The 15795-nt window shown below is 45.6% G+C and overlaps 1 protein-coding gene across 8 annotated transcripts in view; it reads right to left on the bottom strand.

The window, feature by feature from the left end:
- The window catches only part of DENND2B (DENN domain containing 2B), a 173270-nt gene that overhangs the window by 59947 nt on the left and 97528 nt on the right, over positions 1-15795 (bottom strand). The window contains exon 1 of one of the 8 annotated variants that reach the window (XM_004751933.3): positions 6614-6818. The exons of the other annotated variants lie outside the window; for them this stretch is intronic. The gene's annotated coding sequence lies outside the window, so the exon portion shown is untranslated. Of the gene's footprint in view, positions 1-6613; positions 6819-15795 lie in introns of those variants that run through there. 8 annotated transcript variants of the gene reach the window in all.

The raw sequence follows: 15795 nt of genomic DNA, 5'->3' as shown, positions 1-15795 counted from the left end.
CTTCCCTTCTCTCTAGCAGATGTTCTGGCCTTGGGCTAAGGGCTGTGTACTCCCTTTCCTGGCTCTGCCTGGACTAACAGCTCATGGGCTCAGCCTCTGCTGTTTGGGATTCCTAGGATGTTCAGCCACACCGCTCTCCTGCCATGCTGGCCCCCTCTGTCCCCACCTGGCTGAGAAAGCTAGAGGGCAGCTTTAGCTAGCTCTTCCCTAGGTCCTCAACTTAATGTTAACTGACTTTTTAACTGATGACAAAAGAGGATCCCTAAAGAGTTGAAAGCAACGGTGATAAGGGGTCCTAGAAATTCCATACTGGCCGTATCCTTTAAAGGGCACTCCTTCTCTTCCCAAAGTCACAGCTGCTATAAAACTGTGAAAAGGGAGTTTTCCAACTGTGGCTGCCACCCCGTCGGACTGTCAATGGCAGGCCTTTTCCTCCTTCCATCCCTCAGCTGATGTTGTCCACCTTGGAGCTTTCAGTCAATCCTCTCACAACGGTCACTATTACCTTCTGGAGCGGGGCTGCAGTTACAGGTTCTCATCCAACATACCCACAAGAAGAGGCTGTTCCTGGGAAACCTGCTTTCATCTCATTCAAATGGGTTTCTCCTCCTTCATCCCCCTTCTCCACCCCTCCATTCCCAATTCATTTCTCACTGCTCATCTGCGCACAACCTATCTTTGGCTCTGCTGTGCCTAAAAGCAAGGGTTTCCAAGGGAAAGGGGACAAAGTGGGCTCGGAGGCTGGCTGGGTGGGCAATAGAAGCTTCAGAACGGGAGTCAGGAAGGATTTTCTCCACTCTATCCCATGCTTCCCTCCAAAATGCCAGACCCTGTTTCTCTGTTACTATTTCTACATAACTTATACCTTAGAGCTTCCCCCACTCCAGCCCCAGGTTCTGGGTTTGTAGGTCCAAAAAGCCCTTCAAGCAAAAATGTCAAGGGGATTATGAGCCTGGTCAAGTGGAAAGGAACTGAGATCTGGTTTGTTTTTACAGGTCCCTTATGAGACTGAAATCCTCTCAACCAGCTGCGGGAAAAGATGTTTTGTTTTGTTTTTTTTCCCTGTTGTTGTTGAATAATAATCAGAAAAAAATTAAGCTCTTTCCATCTCTTCACTGTCCATTTATCACTCCCACATCCTCTTTCCCAACCCTCCTCTTCAAAGAGGCCTATAAGTTTGGGTTTTCAACCTCAACCATTTTGTCCTTTTTCCTGCCAGATGGTCCTTCTCCACTTCAGTACAGATTGTGTGGAGGCTGAAAGCTGGGTTTAAATGTTTCCTGAAAGCCTGAAAAGGGGTGAGGGCTTGTGAGGCAATTCCAGGCCAAAGGAAATCTGGTGGCTTCCAAGATAGTTTTAAAAACCCAGACACAGTCTGCAAACTCAGCCTCTCAGCAAGCAGCTGAACCCAACTCTGCCAGGACAACGGAGCCTACTCTGTCCAATGACTTGGCAAATGTGGAAAAAGCAAGTAGAACAGAGCCTTGCCCCACAAGGAGCCCAGCTCCTGGGGGCTAACCACTGCCCTCTTTCACTTTGGTGAGAGGAACCTATGGGTCCATCATCATGATGCTGACTCAAAGGCTGCACCCTTACCTCATAACAGTGCCTTCCCTCCAGCCAGCCACAGCAGACTAGTTGCCATTTCCTGCACACCAGGAACGTTCATTGGTTTTGTTCAACCAATTCCTTCTGTCTTGATGTCCTCCTCCCCCATTCTTTCTTAAATATTTGGTTCAAATGTCAACTTTCTGAAGCCTTTCCAGATCCTGAATCTTGACGACCTTCTCACCCCTCCCACGTTCTCCAATCTAGCTGAACTCAACCTGACTGATGGCAAGATGCCTCCCTGCTCTGAAAAACACACCATCCACAGGCCAACTTTCCCAGAAGGCAACTGGGCAAGTCTCAATATTGCCATTCTCCTATCTGTAGCATGGGGAGAAGACCCCACCTCTATAAAGAGAATATGGAGACCAACAAGAGGCCATCTACAAAAAACAGAGGGTACTCAGAACCAAGAGGAACACATCTGAGGTCTCTAGGCAATGGTTTTCCATTTCCTCCAACTCTCAGCCTTCAAATTTTTTCCTTGTCCTTATTCTTCTAGCTGATTTTGCTTCCTGTTTCACTGAGAAAATGGAAACTAACACAATACACCCTCAATAAACTACCACTGGCGTTAGTGCAGATATTGTCACTTCTCTGCTGAAAACCTTGAAAGGGCTCCCAATCACTCCAAGTAAAGTCTTTACAATGACTCACAAGGCCCTGATCAGCTGAGGCCCCATGATTTCTTTGACCTAACTTCAACTACTCTTCCCCTTACTCTTTCCAACCAGTCCCACTGTCCCCTTATTACTTCCTCAAACATATGAGGCACAGTGCTACCTCAGGGCCTTCTTACCTGCCATGCCCTGTAACTAGGGCAGACCCCTGAGAAAGCCTGCTCCCTCTTCCTCCTGGACTTTGGTCAGATGCCACCTTCTTAGTGAGGACCTCCCTGACCACATTGTAAAAAATTAATATTAACAAAATTCTTACCAAAAATCCTTCCTCAAGGCACCTGGCTAGCTCAGTCAGTAGAATGTGCAGCTCTTGATCTGGGGTTGTGAGTTTGAGTCCAGGTGTGAAGATTACTTAAAAATAAAATTAAAAAAACAAAAACAAAAACGGGGCCAGCTGAGTGGCTCAGTGGGCTAAGCATCAGACTCTTGATTTCAGCTCAGGTCATGATCTCAGGGTCATGAGACTAAGCCCCACATGGAGCCCTCCATCAGGCTCCACACTCATGCAGGGAGTCTGCTTGAGATTCTTTCTCTCCCTCTCCTACTCCCCATTCCACTCCAATGATCTCTTGCATGAGTGCTCTTTCTCTCTCTTTCTCAAATAAATAAATCTTAAAATAAAATTTTAAAAAAACAGAAAAACAAAGTACTGTCCCTCAGCACTCCTATTCCCCACTTTCTGCTCTATTTTTCTCCATGTCATTTATGGTCTACTTTTCTTTCCCACTCATTATGCTTATATAAGCTAAGGATTTGTGTGTGTGTGTGTGTGTGTGTGTGTGTGTGCGCGTTTTAAAGATTTTATTTATTTATTTGACAGACAAAGATCACAAGTAGACAGAGAGGCAGGCAGAGAGCAAGAGGAGGAAGCAGGTTCCCTGCTGAGCAGAGAGCCTGATACGGGACTCGATCCCAGGACCCTGAGATCATGACCTGTGGGGCCTGTGGGGTAAGGCAGAGGCTTACCCCACTGAGCCACCCAGGCGCCCAGGATTTTTGTGTTTTGTTCACAGCTGTATCATCAGTGGCTACAAAACAGCTCCTCAGTAAATATTTCTTGAATGACAAAAGATTTGCCACCAGTTTAGAGTGACCCTCCCTGGGCAGGGTTAACAGCTTTGGGCTCTGTTATCCAGGCCCATCTTCCAACCACACCAGCCTTCCCAGTTCAGTCTGACCTACCTGCAAAAATCATACCCACTCAGAAAACCCAAAAGGGGACAGTCTTCTGACTGGCCAAAAGATTCAGCCCAGGGGTGGCTTCAGCCCAAAAACTCACCTGAAATTGCTCTCTGCAAAGATTACAATGATTTCCCAATTGTAAAATGCAAGCGTCCTTTCTGTGGATCTTAAAGAATTACAGGACCTTCCTTTTCTGATGTCTACTGTTTTGGATACAACTCATCAGCCCTGTCTGAGGCACTGTAATGTAGTTAACTCTCAATCAGGAATATACTCGCTAAGGGATTCACAATCTGCCCACAAGATCTTTATGCTCATCAAAAGAGGAAACAGGTTGAGGAAGGATGGGAAATACTGTCAGAAAAGCAGAGCAAAGGACAGGTGTGGGCATCCAAGGCTTTCATTCATTTACTTGTTGGAACCCCTTGAGAACATCTTCCCAGCCAAGCCCCATGCTACTGTGCTTTACCCTTGCCCCTGAGCAGCAAGCCATCCTGCCCCAGTTAGACTGAAAAGGATTTGGTACAATGTAACAAGAACTGTGAAAGTAGTATGAACAAAGAGCTCTGAGAGCAAGGAGAAAGACACCTAATCAGGTGGACAGAATGGATTTCAGGGAGGGCTTCCGGAGGAGACAGGGAGTGACACTGGGCTGAGTCTTGCAGGCCTTGGGAAAGATAAAGGCGGCAGAAGAGGAACACTGAAAGCAGAAGAAAAACCTCAAGCAAAAGCCAAGGAGACAGACGTTGGGAGTAGGCTGAGATTTCTTCAACAGGACTCAAAAAATGATAACTAAGGAAAAACACTGATAAATTCAGCTACATTAAATAAGAACTCTGTTCATTTTATGTTTGTTTAAGATTTTATTTATTTATTTGATAGAGAGACAGCAAGAGGGAACACAAGCAGAGGGAGTGGGAGAGGGAGAAGCAGTCTTCCTAACAGAGTAGAGAGCCTGATGTGGGGCTCGATCCCAGGACTCCAAGATCATGACCTGAGCCGAAGGCAGACACTTAAGGACTGAACCATCCGGGCACCCCAAGAACTCTGTTCATTTTTAAAATGCCACTTAGAGAGTAAGAAAGGGACCTACATAGTGGGTACACAGGTTACAGGGCTCAGCAGATCTGGGAACACTAGATATACTAAGTTATCAAGAAGAAACAGAGTCACTCTCATACTACAGATCTTGGCCAGATCTATAGGGTTGAATTTCCCTTTGGAGAACAGCCCTTTCTCAATTTTGGAAGGTAGTAGAAGAAAGTACCCACATACTGTCAGGCTCTGCTGGTTCCATGCATGCATTTATCTCTTTTTTGTTGTTGTTGAAGATTTTATTTATTTATTTAACAGAGAGAGAGAGACAGAGCACAAGTTGGGGGAGGGTTGAGGGGAGAGGGAGAAGCAGGCTCCCTGCTGAGTAGGAAGCCTGACCCTTGGCTCAATCCTAGGACCCTGAGATCAAGACCTGAGCCCAAGTCAGACACTTAACTGACTGAGCCACCCAGGCATCCCATGCATTTGTCTCATTTAACCTAGCTGTCAGTATCTCTATTTTACGGATGAAGACTGAGGCTCAGGTTAAGAAATTTGCCCAGGGTTTCACAGAAAGTGGCAGACACCGGAGTCTAGAGAGTTTGGCACCGAGTTCTATAATTGATACCAGAGCATGTCTGTCCCTTGGTATTTGCCATCTCTTGTGTCAGGAAGCCATCCTCCATCCCAAATATACCCCTGCAGCCCAGCTTATCTGGATAGAGTTAGAAAAGGATATTAGCAGAGGTCCCACATATGGCCCCCCTCAAACTCTTGATGTTAAAACCTCATTTTTCTTTAAGCCATTTAGTTCAGAGGACCTGGAATCAACACAAAATAAATATCAGAAATATCAGAAAAATCATAAATATCCTCTAGTGCTGCTCTTTAGACCTTTTCTCTTCATCATTCTTCCCCACCTAGAGATGGAGAGATGGAAGCTCTCACAAACACAGACCCTGGTCAAAGAAAGGCCTTCCCCCAAAAATGCAGTCACACTGGAGCAGAGACAGCAGGTATGGGGACTCTGTCCACCCATCTGTCCAATTTCTTTCAGAGTTATTATGAGGACAGAATTTGCCTCTTTTTCCTCCTTTAAACAAAGCAAGTGCTACTTGTTGATTGCAGGTCTGTGGTTCTCAAACTGTGTGCTGTGGGACCCTAGAGCACTACAATGAACTCACAGGAGTGCTGCAAAATATTTTAATTCTTTGAGGGGAACAGAGCAGTATTTAACATTTGTTGGACATCCCACAAGTTCACACTTTTAACATCAGATTGCACTACATTCTTTTCAGTGATGTCATTGCTTTGCGAAACTGGCTTGTCAGCAATCACAGTGACAAAAAGCAAGTTCCCTGTGCAAAGCAATATAGAACAGGAAATGAGGATGGCAATACTCACTCTAATTCCAATATGTCCTTTTTTTTTTTTTACTATAGTAAAATGTTGCATTTCAAGTGTACAACATAGTGATTCTACAAGTTCCTACAGTATGCTATGTTCATTGCAAGCATAGCCTCCATCTGTCCCCATACAAAGAAGAGAGATGTTGTATAGGGCCCAGTCCATCCCATTAATTAGTAACTGTGATAATTTAAGCATGAAAATACAAATATTTTTCCTTTCAATTTATGTGTATAATTTTTTTCAAATGACTACTCAGTTGTTAGGATATAAGCTCTTACTACATGGTTTAGACCTAAATACTTCACAAATGAAGCTTAGGTGTTTCTTTTGGCCTAAGGACACTGTGAAAAACATTACTGAAACGCTAAGGGCCCAGGAACTGAGAAAGTCTGGGAAGCTCGGCAGCAGGTGTTTTTACGTCTCTGCATCAAGGAGCCAAGAAGGAGTTCCCAGGGCAGGCCCAACCTGGTCCCAGGAGGCAGGCAGCAAACACTCAGGTCTATGGAGGGCACACTTGGGCACACAGCGGCTGACAGAACAGCTGCTCCCCACCCCCACCCCATTCCATGCCTGAAGAGAAGTGGTTGCACTCCAGCTCCCTCTCAGCTAAGAGCCAGGGCACATCTGTGCCAGCTTCACCCCAGACTCCCAGGATCTCCTCTGAATTCCCTCCCTAAAAACCTCTATTCAGCACTGACCTCGTGAACAAACCCCAAAGCCAGCCCAGAAGCCAGCCAGGCCGGCAGGGGACTTCCACACATGCTCGGACTTGGGCAACGTCCACAAATCAAACCATTAATCCACAGAGAGAGGGAGCAATGGGAATCTGAGTGAGGGCTTCACTGACAGACAGCCCATCCACAGAAAGGCCAGCTGGGCTTTCTGGGTGAAGATTTGCATGAAAATAACTCCTTTGTTCCCAAGGAGTCTTGCTTGCTCTACTCCCTCCCTCCATTCTTCCCTGAAGTCATAATCCTCAGTTGGTGACATCACTACAGTTGATACAATAGCTAACCAGGGTGATGTCACAAGATTCAACTTTTGTCCTTTGGGGTGCGGTGCTGGGATACAGAATGGGACAAAGGGCTGGAACAGAATAAAGTTACAGAACTGGAATTTGCTTTTTCATGCTAATTTCCCTGGAAATGAAGAGCAGTGACTCAGAAAAGGAAAGGCAAACTGCTGGCAGCAAGGCTGTAGGCTGTATGCAGACTGTCTATATCAACTGGAGAGCGGTAGGGGTGAGGGGTGAAGGCAGAAAGGAGACAAAAGAAAGGAGTTTTCACTTTTAGATTAGCCAGCCAAATATGAAGATGTTCTCAGTCTGGCCAAGTCCAGGACCTTCTCTTCCCATCACCCGTCACCCGGGCACAGAGCAAGCAGAGAAAAGTGGAAATGCAGAAAGGCTCCAGGCTGGAATGGTCTCTGGAACTTAATGTTTGGGATACTGTGTTGAGTTCTGGACTCCACGCTGTCAAAGGGACAGACTTGGTTTGGACCGAATCCTGAGGATAGCGACTAGGATGGAGGGGGCACTCAGAGGCATGTCACGGGAGAAATGACTAAAGGAATGGAGAATGTTTACCCTGGAGAAGACAAGACGGGATGGAGGAAGCGGGTAATTGCCTTGAGAATTCTGAAAGGCTCTCATGTGAAAAAGGGATTATATGTGTTTTCTATGGCCCCCAAAGAGAACTCAGACATGAGAAGATCTAGAATGGACAAAATGAGGGAGAATTTTTTATTCCTAAATTGCAATTAAAGACTATAAGTTCTTTCTAATTCCCAATTTCTTCATTGAGACTATGCTCTTGAGGACAAGGACTGTCTTGTTCACTGTAGTATATCCCAGAACTTAGGGTAAATAGCACACAGTAGGTGTTTATTAATAGTTGTCAAATAAATGAGCAAATGAAGCTATAAACAATGGTCTGTTCACAAGGGCTCTCTCTTTCGAAAGGTATTTTTTTAATCCATGCCACTCAATTAAAATGCTGGGGAATAACGCGTGAATGAGGGAGAAAAGGTTAGTCTATTTCCCCTTTCCCCCTGCTTTGTAGTTTAGCACAGAGGACATGTAGGGTCCCTTCCCTATTGAGATTCCTTGGTTTTAGAGATGACTAAAAAAATGGAAACTGGGAGGAAAGAGGACCCCAAAGGCCACAGATGAACCCTACCTACCACCTCTACTGTTACTAACAAGCTTAGAAACTGCCTTCTGAGCTAGGGAGAGGCCTCATGCAGAGACAACAGTGTGCTGGACCAGACCAGACCAGAGCAACTGGCTGGGTATTTATTAAAGCGCCCCTATCCCCACCACCACCAGACAAAGTAGGCTCCTGTGTGAACCCAGGCTCCCTTAGTCCAGCAGTAGGTAAGTATGGTCCAGCTAGGTAACATGAGGTATTTTCAGATGCCTTCACTTCTCTTAAGGAGCTTATAATTTCCCCATCGACCTTGGGCATTTATCCTGCTAGAGGACATCTGAATGACAACATAGTTATTACTGACCGATTTTCAAAGAAATAATTCCAAGATCATCTTTGTCTAGCTTGTGCTAGGGCTGTAGGCTTGGTTCCAACCGTTAAGGGCAAGAGAGTTATAACTACAGGTAATGAAGCAGATTATTTAACAATCATGATACACAGACTCACGATATACCAAACATTCTCCTTTTCAAAGTAGTCCTTAGGGGCTTGAATGTTTATTCCAATACATTCTCAAAACATTTCTGAAACTCCCATTTGGAAACTTCCCTCAGAGGCTTTGGAACATGATTTGAATTTTCTCTGAAGGAAAATTTGCATTCTTCAAGGGTGCTAACTCATTCAGAGCCATATGACCAAAAAAACCCCACGAACTAGAGAAAACCATCTTAGGTCAGAATAAACAGTAACTGCCAGTGTACTGGAGAAACTTCATATCAAGGGGGATGTGTATGGAAACTGCCCCAAATCTCCACTTTTTAGAGTACAGCAGTTGTTTACTTGGAGGTCCCAGAGACCTGTGATTATCTAATAAACCCCAAGAACTTCCACGGGAAGTTTGTAAGAACATAAGTTTCTGTCTACTATTTTAGGGTTTTCCTTTTAGGGGGTTCACAAGCTACTCCACAGACTCATATTAAAAGTCCTTATCCTAAAAGCTTCTGCACAGGAAAGGAAACAGTCAACAAAACGAAGAGGCAACCCACGGAATGGGAGAAGATATTCGCAAACAACACTACAGACAAAGGGCTGATATCCACAATCTATAAAGAACTCCTCAAACTCAACACTCAAAAAATAGATAGTCACATCCAAAAATGGACAGAAGATATAACAGACACTTCCCTAAGTGGCTAACACACACATGAAAAAATGTTCATCATCATTAGCCATCAGAGAGATTCAAATCAAAAACCACCTTACCAGTTAGAATGGCCAAAATTAACAAGACAAGAAACAACAAGTGTTGGAGAGAAGGTGGAGAAGGGGGAACCCTCTTACACTGTTGGCAGGAATGCAAGTTGGTGCAGCCAACTTGGTAAACAGTGTGGAGATTACTCAAGAAATTAAAAAATTAAAAAGAAATTAAAAATTAAAAATAGAGCTACCCTATGACCCTGCAATTGCACTACTGGCTATTTACCCCAAAGATAGAGATGTAGTGAAAAGAAGGGCCATCTGTACCCCAATGTTCACAGCAGCAATGGCCACAATCACCAAACTATGGAAAGAGACAAGATGCCCTTCAAAAGACAAATAGATAAAGATACGGTCCATACATACAATGGAATATTATGCCTCCATCAGAAAGGATGAAAACCCAGCTTTTGTATCAACATGGACAGGGCTGGAGGAGATTATGCTGAGTGAAATAAGAAGAGAAAGTCAATTATCATATGGTCTCACTTACCTATGGAGCCTAAGGAATAACATGGAGGACATCAGAAGGAAAGGAAAAGTGAATTGGGGGAAATCAGAGGGAGGAGATGAAGTGTGAGAGCCTGTGGACTCTGAGAAACAAACTGAGGGTTTGGGGGGTGGTTGGGGAATGGGTGAGCCTGGTGGTGGGTATTAAGGAGGGCATGTATTGCATGGAGCACTGGGTGTGGTACATAAACCATAAATCTTGGAACACTGAAAAAAAAACAATTTTTTTAAAGATTTTATTTATTTATTAATTGTCAGAGAGAAAGCGCACGCAAGCACAAGCAGGCAGAGTGGCAGGCAGAGGCGGAGAGAGAAGCAGGCTCTCTGCTGAGCAAGGAGCCCGATACAGGACTCGATCCCAGGACCCTAGGATCCTAACCTAAGCCAAAGGCAGCGGCTTAACGGACTGAGACACTCAGGTGTCCCACATACTGAAAAAGCTTTTTAAAATTAAAAAAAAAAAAAAAAAAGAGTCCTTATCCAGGGGCGCCTGGGTGGCTCAGTGGGTTAAAGCCTCTGCCTTTGGCTCAGGTCATGATCTCAGGGTCCTGGGATCGAGCCCGGCATTGAGCCCGGCATTGGGCTCTCTGTTCAGCAGGGAGCCTGCTTCCCCCTCTCTCTCTGTCTGCCTCTCTGCCTACTTGTAATCTCTGTCTTTCAAATAAATAAATAAAATCTTAAAAAAAAAAAAATAGAGTCCCTATCCTAACCCATTTTACTTTCCTCATAAATGCAAAGATCATTCTGAATGGAGGTCTACAGAGCTCAGCAGATATGTCAACGCTGGGCACAGAGAGAGATGACTTGGAACAAAGTACCCTGCTCTCCTGAGTCCTTGCAGCACCATGGTTCAAACTCACCTCAGGGTGAAAATTAAGAGAAAGAAACCTAATGGAGTCAGGAGGCCAGAAGTGGGAGCCCTCACAACTGTAGGCCCAACAGAAGTCTACAGTACTTTAGCTACTTTCCTGTCCCAGCAGGAGGAAAGAAGGTTTTTCTCCTCCCCCAGCAACTGCCCAGCCAGTAAGAGGCTGTCACAATTGAGCCAATAAAAAGCCACTACATTCTGAAACCCCCAGTTGACTCCAACAGGCTTTTTGTCATAGCAGTCCTGCCCAACTTCCCCTTTCCCTCAAGAAAAGAACATCCCAGCTCCTGGGTAGCTCAGTCTGTGAAGCCTCCAACTCTTGATTACAGCTCAAGTCATGATCTCAGGGTTGTGAGATGGAGCTGGGCATGGAGACTACTTAAGATTCTCTCTTCCTCTGCCCTTCCCCCGTCACACAGACCCCCACCCCCACGCACACTCACACACTCTCTCTCAAAAAAAAAAAAAAAAAAAAAAAAATTCCTCTCCTTTGTTCTTTGGAATTGCCTGTGGTTTTGCCATACCTTGCTTGTCTTGAACTGCAATTCTCTGCTATTCCTGAATAAACCTCATGTGCTGGTAAGGTAAGTTTTACCTTTAAGGTTGACAATCCACCATTTACAAACTACTATACTTCACAGGACTTCAGGAGTGTCAGAAATGGTTAAATCCAGGAATGTTAAAGACTCACAAATGCCAAGGGTCCTGGGACTCAAATGTGACATTTTCTAATGTGGTTTATAAACTGGTGCTGGAGACAGTTCCCAAAGAGGAATCAGATCCACCTTTAGGCAGCCACACTCATTTACGTCTAAGTGCGGATATAAAGAGCAAGCAATGGCCCCAGCGTTTACTCTCTCCCCTTTCCCTAAGTGCCCAGTCTTCTTAAGGGAAGCACAGGGAATAGGCCTCCTGCGTCCTTCTGGGCCAGCCAGCAAGCTCATCAAGCAGCTCTCACATACTAACAACCACCCAAGTCACATCTGACTCATGCCATTGCTCTTTGTAATGAGGTATGACATGTGTCTAATCTCTTGTATATTTTCATACGTGTAGCCTACAATTAGGCATTTTTGAGGGATGTAGCTGACTAGTGGTTCTGCTCAGTGACCTATAATTATGCACACAGGCATCAGGGCCCATCCAGGCAGCTATCAGGCTGGAGGCACTCCAAGCTCAGGCCTCATGGAGGAGGCTGCTTGGCTCAAAGGATGTGCAGAGAATACTAGTTAACACCAGGCTTCAGAAGGGCCACACTGCTCTTCCTTGGCTGCACATGGAGATAAACCTCCTCCATCCCCTTCACCCCTCTCCCTATCGACTGCCTGGCTCAGCACAGCTCATCCCAAGCCTAAGCATCAGCACCTTCATGGGCCCAATGCCCACAAAAAGGACCACCTTCTTGGACACAGTCTCCATTATCAAGGCAATGGTGACGTAAATCAATTTCTAAAACTCCCCACAAATTTCTCACCTGAGCAAAAATAGGTCACATCCACCAGCCCACAGATTCCTGCAGTCACTGCTGGGCAGCTGGGCTCTTGGGAGTTGACACAGGTCTCTTCTCTGACCCAGCCTCTCTACCACCGGTTCAAGTGGTCTCACTGCTCCTCAGGGCCCGAGAGAGTAATTCTCCCCCATGCAAATGTCCACCACCCTGCTTCCACACTACTTCCCTGACTAGGAAGGAAGAACTGGTTAGCCCGAAGAATCTGCTTCTAGTGACTATTCATATATACACTTGGCTCCAATAAAAACTGGTTTCTTGATTCATTAATAACAGCTCAAATCCCAATTCTAAATATAACCAAAGATGTAGCCCAAAGGAGCCATGAAATACAATTGTGGCCCACAGTTGTGGGGCATACACATTAAGTACAAGCCCAATATCTAAACCACAATTACCGTGCAAGTTTCCCTTCTTCTCCAGCATTGGCTCCACAGTACTGAGGAGTGCTTTATACTTCCCAAAACCACTTGCACATGTTATCTCAGTGGAGCCTACCAAACAAGCCTCAGAGTCTGAATGCAATAGGTACTTCCTCCATTCTTTTTTTAATAGTCTTTACACCCAACAAGGGACTTGAACTCACTACCCCAAGATCAAGAGTCACATGCTCTACAGACAAAGCCAGCCAGGCACCAGTATTTTTTCCATTTTTTCAAGGAGACTGAGGAGCAGGGAGGCTGGTCTTGCCCCAAGGTCACTCAAGCAGTAAGTGCAGAACCAGGTCTAGAACTCCTTTGTAGCTGTGTGACCTCAGTTCTTCATATGGCAACAGTTGATACTGTAGCAGTTGATACTGTAGCTGCCTCACAGGGCTTATTGTAAGGATAAATGGACTCACGTATGAAAATTACCTGGAATGGTATTTGGTCCACAGTAAAGACTATGTTGCTTCGTTATGTTACTTTATCGATGCTGAGTATCAGTATTATCAGCAGCACCACTAGAACCCCCAATTCCAAATCTAGAGCTCTTTCCTCCCTATCCTGCTGTGGCTTCACACAGATCACTTAGGAAGTGGTGTCATCTAACCCTGAGTTCAGACCCAATCTTCATAATTTGCTCATGGAACTTAGAACTCACTGGGCTCTCTATCTTACCAGTCCTCAAACTTCCCCGTATTTTTGTGTGCGCACTCATGCATCACCTTTTCCACAAATCTGACTCTCTAGTCTCGGGGACTCTGACATTACTTATGCTGAGTGAGCCACCACTCTGTGGCTCGCCCTGTCTGCAGTGCCCAACTTTGGCTTGCATCCAAGTCCTCATTCGTCCGCTTCCATCAACAATCATTTACTGAGCACCTGGTCTTTATGAAGCACAGGACGGGGTCCTGGGGGAAATGTCCTTGCTCTCCGGATACAGCAGATGAGAAGTTCAATGGAGTGGGATGCACAAGGGGATGACAGCACAGAGGTCCCAGAAAATACTTTGTCTCAAGGCAGCACCACAGAGTTCAGAGAAGGCAACACCGACATGAGTTTTAGAGAGTGACCAAAGTTTCCTAGGCAGACGAGGAGAGAGAAGGGCATTCTGAGAGGAGAGATCAGTATTTACACAGAGATACAAATCAGAATCATACAGAGTACGATAATATCATAATGTCAGCATGGAGGGGCTGTGCGTGTGTGTGTGTGCGTGTGAGAGACAGAGACAGAAACAGAACAAGCTATGAGAGAGGACAGTGTGAGAGTGTGAATCCATACTGCCTGGGAGTGGCAGGCAGCTGGGACAACAAACATCATATCTGCCTTTCCAGGGTCTGAGGGGCAATCTTGACTCCCCGGGGATGCTCACAGTGTACCAAATCTCTATACAAAATCCTTTAACAACTGTTTTCTCTCTCTTTCTGTCTCTCCTTCTAAAGAAGAGCTGTTTATCCCTATCTTCACTTCTGCCCTGCTCTGAGCCCTGAGTTTTAGTGCCAATGCTTTTACACAAATCCAGTTTCACGTCCTGAGTGAAATATAATTTCATTGGAATGTAATTCTGAAATGATCTCATTGAAAAAGCACATCCAGCAAAGGCCATGAGCAAACGCTGGGCCAGCCCATTCACACCCAGAGCCAAGGAGATTGCAGACCCCTTTCCCTTAAATGGAGAACGTGCCTGGGGCCCAAAACAAAGCACACCAGCTGCCCACGGACATTATCCTGCCCACAGCCAGCCTGCCTGCTTGCAGACTGAGGCCTGGGCGGATACGATGGATACGAGATACTCCGCACTACACAAAGACAGACTCAAGAGAGCATCCAAGCAAACAGGTCTCACCACACTGATGTTTCCTGTGTCCCTCAGGAGGGCTCTTGCTCCAGGCCAAGAAACATCAGCTCAAACTATTAACACTCCCCTCTTCTCAGACAGAAGAATGATCAGGAGCCAAGCTGCTAGGGACCATCCCCACAGTGACCTGCCTTCCCTAACACCAAAACTCTGCTGCTATCTGATTCTACTGAGAGCATCAGAAATTAGGGTATTTGACTCTGAAACCAGATGTCAAAGCCAGGTCTAGCCTAGTGCAGCAGAGCTGAGATACAGTGGAACTAGGGAAGAAACAATGTACTCTGATGGGACTTTCAGAACTCTTAGCTGAAAAATCTCCAAGTTAAGATCTTTGGAAAATATATCCTTACTCCAAATCTGTACTCCCCCTCTCCCACACCATGAATCCTCATAAAATGGTCCAGTAGGGGAAGAAAAAAAAAAAAAACCTAATGGCTTACAGGGTCTACAGGAACTCTCTGTACTATCTTTAAAACTTTTGTGTAAATCTATAACTATTCTAAAATTAAAAAGTGTATTAAAATAAATGGCTTGTCATGGTTTCCTCTATAAGGAATAATGGAAAAGCGTGATCTTGGATATAAATTCCAGCTCTGCCTCTACTAGCTGGGAGTTCCCAACCTCCCGAAATTTTGGTTTCCTCCTCAATTATATAGAAATGACAGTTCCCACCGTGAAGTGTGGTTGTGCAGGTGAAGTGAGGCATTGCGCAAAAAGAATTTACCGCCGCCTGAGGTGCTTTCCTTCCCGGCAGGAACCGTTTCTCAGTGCATTCAGCCTTCACCTGGGGTTGGGTGGGAGGCCCTGCCTCCCCTCCACAGTCAGACCTGTCTCTATGAGTTACAGCCTCTTCCAAATCCAGCATCACACTTTAAGCCCATTGTAATCGCCCAAAGGGCTGACGGCTGCCCCACAGCGAGTTCCAACTAGTGAAAGCACACCACTGGAAACATGTTCTTCTCCTTCCTGCTTTCCTTCTTCCAGGAGGATCCAACGTCACCATTAGGAGCTAGATTCCTGAGGCTCACAGAGGTCAACCACAAGGAAAGGCAGAAGTTGAGGGGTAGGGCTTCAGTATAATTAGCTTTCCATGGTGGGGTGTGGGCAGGAAAGAAGCGTGTTCTCAAAGTTACCACGAAAGATTCCTCACCCTCAGCAGCACCACACCACCCACCATGACCATCCACCACCACCCACTAATATCCACCACCATTCACCACTCCCACCCCCCAAAACCTCTCCCTTGTACCTTGTTCCCCACCTTGGCCGGTCACCCCATGAAGCTGGGCTAATAAACTACAAATCCAC

Source organism: Mustela putorius, unplaced genomic scaffold (assembly GCF_011764305.1).
Source record: "Mustela putorius furo isolate JIRA1106 unplaced genomic scaffold, ASM1176430v1.1 tig00003859_pilon_pilon_pilon, whole genome shotgun sequence".
In the NCBI taxonomy this organism is placed as follows: Eukaryota; Metazoa; Chordata; class Mammalia; order Carnivora; family Mustelidae; genus Mustela; species Mustela putorius.
This window is presented reverse-complemented; position numbering and strand designations above follow the sequence as displayed.